Genomic DNA, 11,816 nt, shown 5'->3' on the forward strand with positions numbered 1-11,816 from the left:
CTATATATATCCTTATATATTTATCATCTATAAATTTAACATGTTATATTGTGCTTATTTTCACTTTGAAATTACATCTTACATTTTCAAAGATTTTCAAAACTGGATATTTGGAAGAATAAAAGTTTCTATCTTGTTAAAATCTACTTAGTCATTGTGATAGTTAACAGTTGTGTCAACTCAACTAAGAACTGCCCAACTAATTGAATTAGAATAGTTGCAGGTTTGGTGAAGGAATTTACTGAAGACTCAAGTGGACCCTACCAGTCAGCTTGAGTGAAGCCAACCAAAGGGCTTGTAGGATAAATGGAATAAGAGAAATAATGAAGGAAATGTATCTTCTGTTTCTTTGGAGGAGCCCTGGTCCTCACCTTTGCCTTGGATGTGCATCTTCTAGTTCTCCAGTATAGACTCTTCTGTCTCCTGGTATGGAACTGGGCAAGACTTTATAGTGAGCTTAAAGCTTTTGACTTGTGAATGGAAAATCAGATCTTTGACTTTAATATCTCCAACATAGGGGTACTCTTTTCACTCTTCTCTACTTAGGATTCCCCAGGCAGACATTTTCAGCCCAACTTGTAACTACCAATATATACATAAATCATATTAAATTTATATCTAGTGAGCACTGTCTCATATTGTCATTATTTAAAAACAACGATTCCTGCCTGACAAGCACAATGGGCTGAGCTCAATTTCCTGTACTGGGAAAAGAAATGACAAAGTATCATGATCATATTAAAATAATATGTATACATACATTTGTAATATGGGTAGTTGTTTAAGTGAGATATTTATGTATATGGATAGTTTGCATCTGTGTTTCCTTATGCAACGTACAAAATATTTCATGCCTCATGATATACATAGAGAATACTCACCTATGTAACCATTTAAAATAATCAAATATACATATGTATATGTAAATCATTTATACACATATAAGCACATATATAAACATTTGTAGAACACATGCATGCATGTATAATAACTAAAATGATATTTAAATATACAAACGATCAAAATGTATTTTGAGTTCTAAATTTCTAATTATTTCTATCCATATAAAATCCATGTTTTTCTGATTATGTACATTTTAAAATATCATCCTATACATCAGTGTATGCTATTCATTTCTATTTAATTATATAAACTAATTGTATCTGTTTAACTGCACTGGAAACTCCTAGAAGATAAGTACTATTGCTATGAAGAAACATTCCATAAGCCACAGGTTTTTGTTGTCGCTGTTTTATATTCTGATAACCTGGGATAATACATTAATATACATATTTTGGTTAAAGCATCATTAAGTCTTTTGTTTTTCTTCATTATCTCCTAAAGCATGATTCAAAATTATTCATTTTAAAAATCATCACTTTCCCAAAAGATTACAAATGCAAGTTTATCATAATATAGATGCATATCATCTTCCACTAAATTATTTCTCTTCTATATTAAAAAAATAAACAAGATAACAGTATTTTTATTAAGGGAAGGGTAATGCAACACATCTTACCATGAAAATCTGCCAGTTGAATAATGTCTTTTTTAAATTCTAAGTTCTTTACTATTTTTCCAAAAGAATAGATAACCCAGAGTTTCATGGGAAATATTTATACCTTGGCCAAATTTAAAAATTAAATATATATATTTTTGAAAGTTAAAATTTTCTCACTTATGCTCTATATTCTTAATTTTGGGCCCTATATCTTGGCTTTATTTCTAGGAGAAATGAACTTTAACCAATACATTCAAATTAGTCTAATTAAAGCTTCTAGTTATAGGAAATACTTGTAGATGCATAAACATTAAAATCCACCTGATATGAGTTTATTTTGACATTTAATGTAGGATGAAGTAGTTTTATAAATTCTTCATCAAGCAAATTTACTCGCAATACCATTTCAGTGTTTGTTCTCAATGTTTATAAATATTCATTTCCAAATATAAAAATATTGTCTTTAGCTTTTATTAATTTGTTTATGCATTATTTCAATATTAATTTTTATTAAATTCAATCTTATTTCATTATTAATAATTCTGTTTATTTTAGATAGACACATAATCACTTAGAAGTACCAATTTACCAGGCAGAAGTTATTGAATATCTTTATTTAACTTGTATCAAATTTTCAGTTATAAACTATTCAATGTTCATAAAAGAGAAAATCTTACTACATATTTTTGGAATTAACATTTCAAATATTATTTGGTCAGATTAAGTTCCAATAGGAAATTTTTGGTGAAAAGCGAAGATTAATGAATGCTTAGGATGAAGGTTTAACTTTGCCTTATGGGTGAGTCTGGTAAGGCATGTGGAGCTAGGGATTGAACCGCGGTATCCTGTGCCTCACTGTGTTTGTATAAGCAAGCGCTAAAACAACTGAGCTGTCTGGCAGGCACTCCAATATTTAGCATAACTACTGGTAATAGTAAGCATCTTTGCACTTCAAAAACTAGAATATATGGGGCCAGGGAAATAGCTCAGTGGAATAAATGCTTGCATGGCAAGCACCAGGTCTTGAGTTGTAGGAAAAAAAAAACCTAGAAGACAGGATTTTGAACATTATTTTCATGTGGAAATAATTATTATTCAAGAATATACTTACATGGTTAAATTTGTTTCAAAATTATACCATCCCTGTACCTATATATGTAAATTATATAATATAACCATATAGATTACATATTAGTGTGTATGAAATTTAGATCATTATGTACTAGCTAAATAATTTTAATTAAAAAAGATGAAGTACAAAGAAAATAGATATGTGTGCTAACACATAGAGATATATGTACCATATAGATCAGAAAATGTATACTCCCCTTGCCCTTTCTAAACATCAAAGAAAGATAATCTGTTTTGACAAACATTGCAACTAGGTAGTGAGGACAATTAATTATAAAATACATGAGCAGAAGCATTATGGTTCATTTCTTATTATCCTCTGTGAAAATATCCAGAGAAATGTTCAGGCTTTGTCCTTATATTCCTCAGAATATTCTGGATAGTATGGATTGGAGTGAAAATTGAGATTAGTTTTTCAGGGTGTTGTCTCAAATCTAGGATCTCATTAACAGTAGACAAGTACTCCCCATATTTGGGGTAATAAATACAGATAAGTTTACTTGATTATTTTAGTCTGCATTGGCAATGTACCCACAAAGTCTCATGTGTTTAGAATCTGATCAGAAGCTGGAAGTTGTATTCTAATTAGTGGATTCATTAATTATGAGTTCAGTATCTCAACATGCTGTCAGGAGGTAGCATCTAGCTGTAAGTGAGTCATCAGGAGCACAACTTCAAGATGGGTGCTATTGTCCTCACCTTCTACCTTTCCTCTTTGCTTCTTGAGTACCATGGTATGAACATTGGTTCTTTCCAGGTGCTTTCACCTTGCAATTTCTGCTTTAACACTAGCTGATTTTGGACTTAAGTCATGGATAATTATGAGGAAATAAACATTTTGCTATTTAAGTGGCAGATGTTGGATGCTTTGTCCTAGTGACTGAAAAGTGACAGACACAAGTGCAGCTGTTGATGAGAATGTATTTCTTCACGTGGTTTAGAAACTTGGAACTGCTTTAGGAGAGGAAAATGGAAAGATTTGGGGGTACAAGTTAGAGTGAACTTAAAATGCTATACATTGAAATTAATGAGACATTCTATTCAGAACTCAGAAAACAGGAATGCAGATAAGAATGCAGACAATATAGTCCACGCTTGTTTGATTTCCTATGGTAATGAGAACTCTATGACTTACAAGAAGTCATGCATGTTATATTTTGGCAATGAACATGCCTACATTTTGTCTATGTCTAACACTGTGTGAGACTGGTTTTAAAGGTGTGAAATTAATTAATCTGAGGGAGGAAATTTCAAGTCAGCCCATTGTTCATGTTGTGGCATAGGTGCTGTTGGCTGTGTTTAGCAAAATCTACAGTAAAATCAGTAACAAAAAGAAGATGTGAAACGGTTTCAGTTTTATGCATGAAAATACATAAAATGCATGAATAGCTGGAGACAGGAAAAGCATGGTTGGTACAAAGATTAACATTAAAATGAAGGCAAATACTTGGCATCTGAACAATAGGAAAGAATTGTTCAAGTCATCTGTGGAATCAGAAAGACCCCACAATTTACTGGATCAAGGCTGTAAAACAGCAGTACCATTTGCCCCAGGGTCTGTTGCTCCCCAGGGGTTTCCTAGAGAATTGATTCTCCAGGAATCATTTTCCCATGGTCATCTATCCAAGCAGTTAGACCCCACCATTTCCATTAACCAAAATGCCTTAGCTACTGCTTGAGCTGGGGCCAGACCCTGACAGCATCCATATGTTGCTGGTTTTATAGGAATGCAGAATGCAACAGTTATGGTGTCACAGAGACTTCTGTTCAGATTTCAAGAGAAGACCTGTGAACCTAGGCTGTGCGCATCCGATAGGTCAATGTGTAAGCTATGAAAGTGAGACTGAAAAGCATTGGACAACACAAAAAGTTGGATATACAAGCAATGTGGTGTGCCTGCTGAGGAAGGTTACATGAGGAAAATGAAATAAAGAGGCCATGTGGGTTGGAACCAGCAAGATTATAGGGATAAAGCCCTATGAAGGTTTTATCCAAACCAAAACCTCTTGGACTTCACATCTAACCATAACCAACTTTGAATGCCAAATATGAAAATATAGAAGTTAATGTTTACCCTGCTGGGTTTGGTCTGGAGGTTTTCCTATTCCTTTCTATCCCCTGTCTCCTCTCTGTTGGGATGGGACGGTATACCCTCTGTTGTATGTTGCAATTGTTTAACTTCTTTATTTATCATGGACTCAAAATTAAGATTTAATCTGGATTCTTAGAGATGACTTAGTCCTTGGACTTTTCAGCAATGATGAAAATGTTATAAATTTGGCAGCAATTAGAGATGCACTCAATGTATTTTGTATTATAAAATGAACACAAGTCTTTTAAAGGATATGAGCAAATATCTTGTATATCTAAAATGTCTCCCAAGGGCTGATGAGATAGCTCAGCTGAATAAGCACTTTCCTAGGCGAGCACAGGGATCAGGAATTCAGTCCCTGGCACACCAGCCCCACCCCTGGGCACACTGAACTACTCACAAAGACCAGGTGTGTCAGGTGTGGTGGCATGCACCAGTAATCCCAGCACTAGGGAGGCTGAAAACAGAAAGTTGACTATGACTTGAGCTGAGACATGAGACCCTGTACCAAATACAAAACAAACAAAAAAGCAAAAAACAAAAATAAAATGTCTCCCAAAAGGCTCCCATGTTGGTAGGGCTGACCAAATAGCTCAGCAGATTAAAGCACCTGCAAGCAGGTGCAGCGGGTGGGCATTCGATCCCTGGGCCTGCTATGTGGGCCATGCTGCCAGGGTGCTCTGAGACTATTATTGAGACTGGGTGTGGTGGTGCGCACCTGTAACCTCAGCTCTTGGGAGGTTGTGAACAGGCGGAAAAAAAAAAAAAAAAGGTTTCCATGGTGAGAAGGTGATTTTGATCATGGAGGCCTTATGCTCATTGATGGATTCATCTATCCATGAGTTCAGAAGTAAACGTGTTTTTATGAGGTGGGCCTGATTATAAGTGACTCATCTGGACAGGACCCACAAGTACTTATCCCAGTTTCAGCTTCTCCTTTTTTTGTCTGCTTTCTGGCTGTCATGTGATAACTGTCTTTCCTCCACCAGGCATTTCCAACGTGCTGTTTATGCCTGGGACTCACCTTACTTTGAATTTCAACTACTAGACTTCAACTACTAGAAATTCTGAGTCAAACGCTCTTCTCCTTTTACTTGTAGATGTTCTAGTGAAGGGAAAGCAACTAAAACACTGATTTAACTATTAGTTGATATGTACATGTCATAGAAAATCACATGCTCCTTCATTAGTTGTAAAACATTTTTATGTTTTTATGCTTGTTAAAAAAATAAATGATGGAAATAGAGGCAAGATTACTGACTGGTTTCTACCATAATTTGTATGAGTAGGAAGCACATCTTCAATTTGTAATTGGCTGAAAAATTCTGAAATTTGTCACTATAGGTGTTTCTAACCTCTTATAACTAAACTGTAGCTTAGAATTTATCATTTAAAACAGATATTTTTGATCAATCAATGATATCTTCAAAGAACGCAAAGTGTAAGTGGTTTAGAAGGAAAAACGTATTAATAGGATGTTATAAAATATGCTTTATTAAAAATTGCTTTGAAAAATCGAGTTTAAAATGAATGGACTTTGCTTTAGTTCTTAAATTCTTTGTTGTTGTACATTTAACAATTTCCAAATGCATTAAGATGTTTAATAATAATAATAATAATAATAATAATGATGATAATGATGATGTTTAATAATATACTTTGTAGAAAATGTTTATTTATGTGTATAATTTTCTTCTCAGGTAATTTCTGAGAAATTGTAACTACATAGAATGTAACCCTCCATACAAAAATGACAACTCTACAATTAGTACCATCAGTACAGGAGTAGGAAAATCAGTGCATTTCTCTGCCATTTTCATTTTAAGTAACATATCTAATTTTTTAGTGTTAACAAAAACACATGTGACATCATTAAACTATTTTAACAAGAATGAATGACAAATAAAGAGATTTGAAAATCAAAAAATGGTAATAGCTATTAATTTTAAGCAAAATGAACTAAAACTTAACAGATTTTAAAGGGAGGAAAATGAAAAGGATCAACGCTACATTGAGAAACAGAAAAATATGAAATGTAATATGACAGAATTGAAGGACAGAGGTGCAGAGAGCACAAAGTAGAAGTGGAAAGTATTCATTTTTATCTAGAGAATGACAGAAAGTGTGATTTAACACATGGATGCTTTTCATCAAATTTTTCATATAGAAAGAATATATTGCTTGTATTTGATCATTTTAATGTAACTGTCTATGTTAGATGCATGGTATTAAAATTCTTACTCTATTTTCCTTTTGGTCTTTGATATTTCTTATTCATATATTTCTAATATTACAAATCAATAACTTGCATTATTTATTTTTCTACTTCATACTTTAATATAAAAATTAGCAACAGACCTTCTTTTTTGCAGTATCAGGGATTGAACTCAAGATTCTGCACTTGCCAGGCAAGCACTTAATCTATTGAGCTATCTCACCAGGCCCAATAGTTTAATAAATACATATTTGTAAAGAAATAGAGATTTGCTTTGGTTGTGTTATACCAGGTATATTTCTTAGAATGATTGATTCATAGAGGTATTTCATTCAGAGGAAGCAAGGGGTTAGATTAGGAGAAAAATGAAACCAAACACTTTGGCACCATGTGAACAATGTCATTAATATAACTTATCAAATTAAAATGTATATGTAAAACACACAAGAGGTGGTTTTAATCTCTGCAGAAGTAACAAGCCACTGGAAAAAAATAGGTCCAATAATGGTCAAACCTATTCAATGTTTCAAGCTCTGTATAATTTAAAAGCTGGCAGTCACAGGAGGTACAGAGAAATTAAAAATTTATTGTAACTTTGAAGTATTGGACATTTTTAAAGAGATAGAAAGGCCAAATATATGAAATATACTGTAGGAAGTACTGTACAGGATCATTTTAATGAATAGTGTCAGCTAATAGCTTTACTAAAGGAGTCATCTGTCAGCACCTGTTGTGGATTGTTAACCAGTAGTCAACTGGTTACACCCAGCTGAATTGAACTAGCATGGTGCCCGTTGAAGATAGACCACCTGAAGATTGCTGCCAGCAGCATAAGAGCCAGAATTGAAGAAGCTCCTGAGGGGCCATTAAGGAAGTAGTTTGGAGAGGCGATTGGAGCTTTTGGAAGCTGCTGGCTCTTTCTTGGGCTATTCTGCTGGATGACCTTGTCAAATTGGCTTTCCAGGTGAACTTGTTTGTTCTTATCGGAAGAGAAGCTTGGGACTTTCATGGTCACCGAGAATGGCTATGGCTCATTTTAGGGGAGCTCTGGTACTCATGTTGAGCATCACTTTCTGATTCCAGAGGGGAAGGTGGTGCAATGCTTAGCCTCCTGGAGAGATTTGTCACGTTGGCTTTCTTGATGGGAGCTCAACTTTCTTTATTGCTGGAGGAGTTCTTGGAACCTCACTACTGTGCATGATGAATGCGGTGCTTCTGGGGAGAACTCTGGTGCTTACATTGAGCATGGCTTCCTAGCTCAAGTTCAGCTCCCTCAGCCTGCTAGCACAGATCCTTCATTTCACTGGTATAGAATTTGTGGCTCCCACCACTCACCTTTGGACCTTTCCAGTGCAGATCCATGAATCAGGACTACTTGACACACTGTTGTGGGCTTTAGATCTCCACTTGGATTTGTAAAAGGCACTGTTATGGGCTAGACTGGACTCAGCTGGATTCTTTAATGTTTGGTGTGTTGACATATTTCCTACAGTCTTGTATAGGATTCTTTGGGTGATTCTATAATGATCTTATAAACCATGTCCTCTATGGTATTGTTTCTCTGCAAAACCTCAAAGCAGACAGCATCCACACCCCTGAATACTGTCCTTGTAATTATGGAACAAAACAGTCATCTAAGTAATTTATTAAATTCCATCTCTAAGTAAAAAGACTGCCTCAGAACCTGACAATGGAAAATTTGTGGTCTTTAGTGCTTGTCAAACTAATTACTGTAGTGTCCATTTATTTGATGTTAAAGTGAATCGAGAATTTTTTAAAAACTAAGAAAATTTTTCTGTTACTTTATTGTGGAAAAAGTATAGATCAGAAGATAATATTTTTGGGCCAGTGAGATAGTGCAGTGGACTAAGCACCTGTTTTAGCAAGTGAACTGACCAGGGTTCAATCCCTGGTCTTGCATGCTGTGCTGGCCCCACCCTTGGGGCATGCTGAGCTGGCAACAAAGTACAGGCATGGTGGCATACACCTGCAATCTCAGCCCTGGGGATGTGGAAAATGGGAGGATTACTGTGAGTCTGATCTGTGTAGTGAGACCCTGTACCAAATACACAAATAAAAAAAGATATTTCTGTAGATAACTCTTATTCACCAAAATAATTGATGATTTCTACAATAAGCTACTAATATTTTACTGTCCATGACTGCAAAAAGGAATATATATATATATATATATATACATATATATGTATATATGTATATATATATTAATAAATCAGATATTTAACCTTATGCTGTGATTTAACATTGATATTAAATAATCTATCAATGAAAATATTTTCCATTTCTTTCTTATAAATATATGTAAATAGTAAAATTGAATTCATGAGTTTTAGGTATATATACATTAACTATGAATTTTATTAGTAAATATACATTATTCAGCTGTAGGTATAATCAGAATAAAATGCATAACATGATGATTCTTATCAGAAATGAACTGTCTCTTCATTACGTGACAGTTTAATTGAGGACTGTGTTATGGTTGGTGTCTAGCAGTCCCCTCAAAGCCTCTTGCAGTCATTGAGGCAGGCTTCTAAAGTTTATGAATAATTCATGATCCAGTGCTGGGAAATTGGTGAGTGCTGCTAGGATCATGGGTGTGAGTGCTCCACCTGCCCTGGGCTGAATAGCCTGAGCACAGTATAAGGGAGAGAAGCATGTTACCTCCCACACCCACTGATCCTCCTGTTGCTCTTTCAGGTGTCTTTCAGCCACCATGAACTGCTACCCTCTTCCATATGCTCCTCTGCCTTGGAGCCAGCCAAGTATGGGCTTAAATCTCCACTAACTGTGATCTAAAAAAACATATTCCTTCCTTGATTTTGAATGTCGGGTATTTTGTCTCAGCAATGAGAGAAAAGTAACTGAGACATTTTCTAATCAGCTATATGGAAGGTGGACTTGAAAGTGCATCTATGTCAAACTTTTGAGAAAAGTGCAAAGCAAACTGAAGATTAATATCTTATCAACTCCATCTTAGAACCATGGTCAGAGAGAAAACAACTATCCTCAAACTCATAGTCAGTGATAGAAAAGTTGTTAACCTTTTACATATGTGAAATGAAACTATTGGATGCTGCACAAAAATAGATTCAGAGCATAGATGTTACTAAGTTAAATCTGGTTATGAAACAGAAGCATGTTAGAGGATCATAATAGGCATTGGTACACTGCTGTATGCTTTTCCTCCAGTAATCCTTCTGGGGTCTGCAACTAAACATAAGAAGAAATTTCAACAAAAGCTTACTTTGCATTGGTATATATGATACCAACTATTCATACCTGTGTTGAATAAAGGGGTCTTATTAAAACAAACCAAGACTGGGTGCTACCAAGATCATATGTAATTAGTGTGGTTTAGAGGGTCAAGTGGTGATCTTCTGGTGCCAACATGGTTGGCAGGAGGTTGACTATGTTTACAATAGGACAACACACTACCTCCTTCTGGCCTGTGTTTTCTCTTTTAAAGACAGATATCACCTTCAACTGGAACTCTAAAGCTCATTGTATCTCAGCTGCTGCTATATTTCATTCCTAATAAATTTTCCTTTGCTTCTGCTTCTCTCTTGGTAAATTTTTTTTGTCTTTTTAAGGCAAGATCTCAAACTTGCAGCAATTCTCTTGCCTCAACCTTCCAAGTTCTGGGATTGCAAGTGTGTGCCACCAAGTCTAGTTATTCTCTTGGTGAGTATTATTTATAGCCCACATTGCCAGCTTCCAAAACAATGTCTGAAATGGTATTTGGTAGGTATCTTGTTTTGGAGTTCTTGCATCTCCAGCAATATAATACAGGACGCATTTTATAGTACTATTTTATAATGAATCACCCAAGAATCATATACAAGAAGTGCAGGAATCTAACACACATCAACACTAAAGACTCCAACTAAGGGCCTAGGTCCTAATATACTACCTGACACCAGGTGAAAACCTAAAGCTCATAACAATGTCTCCCACAAGTCCAACTAGAGATCTAGAGCCCAAACAAAGTCTCATTGTGGTCCCCTCATGGATCTGTGCTGGAAAAGTTCAAGGTTCAGTGGTAGAACCTGGGAGGTCTATGCCAGCAAGATGAAGGATCTGTGCTAGCTGAGGGATCTGAACCGGAGCCAGGAAGCAGTGCTCAAGATAAGCAACAGAACTACTCTGCAAATTACTAGAGCTATCTTCAGCAGCAGTGAGGTCCAGACCTCTTCCTGCAATGAGGAAAAGTGAGTTCCCATCAAGAAATCCAATGTGACAAGCTTCTCCATGAGGCTGAGCAGTGCACCATCTTCCTGTCCAGAGCTAGAAAGTGATGCTTAAGATGAGTACCAAATATCCTCCAAAGATCATTGGGAAAGTCAGCATGACAAGGTCCTCCAGCAGAACAGCCAAAGAGAACAAGCAGCTTCCACAGCTTCTCCAAGCAGCATCCCTAACTGCTCCTGTAGCTTCTCCTGTTCTGCCTTTATGCTGCTGGCAACAATCCTCGAGTTGGCCTCCCACATCCAGCACCATGTTAGCTTAATTCAGCTGGCTGTAGCAAGTTGATCATGAGTTAGAATTCACTACAGTAGAAAATACAAATAAGACTCACTGTAACAACTACCTAGGCCCATCTTTTCTGCCTTAAAATCTTAGGCGATAAAATGTAAAGAGAATTATTCCTTTATGAAACTGGTAGAAACTTATAATAATTAGAAGAAATAGAAAAAAATTAATGCTTTTGTACATTTGGAATATAAAGAAATACGCATTCTTCAAAATATAGAGTCAAATGAAAGTTTTAAAATTCATTCATCATGATCTGAAAACATGGGGGAATACTTAAGAGTGAACCTTAGTAAAGATACCAAAAACAATTTTTCCCTTGC

At 35.5% G+C, this 11,816-nt stretch overlaps 1 pseudogene; it reads right to left on the minus strand.

The window, feature by feature from the left end:
- LOC101570735 overlaps positions 1-7,948 on the minus strand; it is a 35,468-nt pseudogene extending 27,520 nt beyond the window's left edge.
- Positions 7,949-11,816: the final 3,868 nt, after the last annotated feature.

The sequence above is a fragment of the Octodon degus genome, unplaced genomic scaffold (assembly GCF_000260255.1).
Source record: "Octodon degus isolate 3935 unplaced genomic scaffold, OctDeg1.0 scaffold00013, whole genome shotgun sequence".
Taxonomy (NCBI): Eukaryota; Metazoa; Chordata; class Mammalia; order Rodentia; family Octodontidae; genus Octodon; species Octodon degus.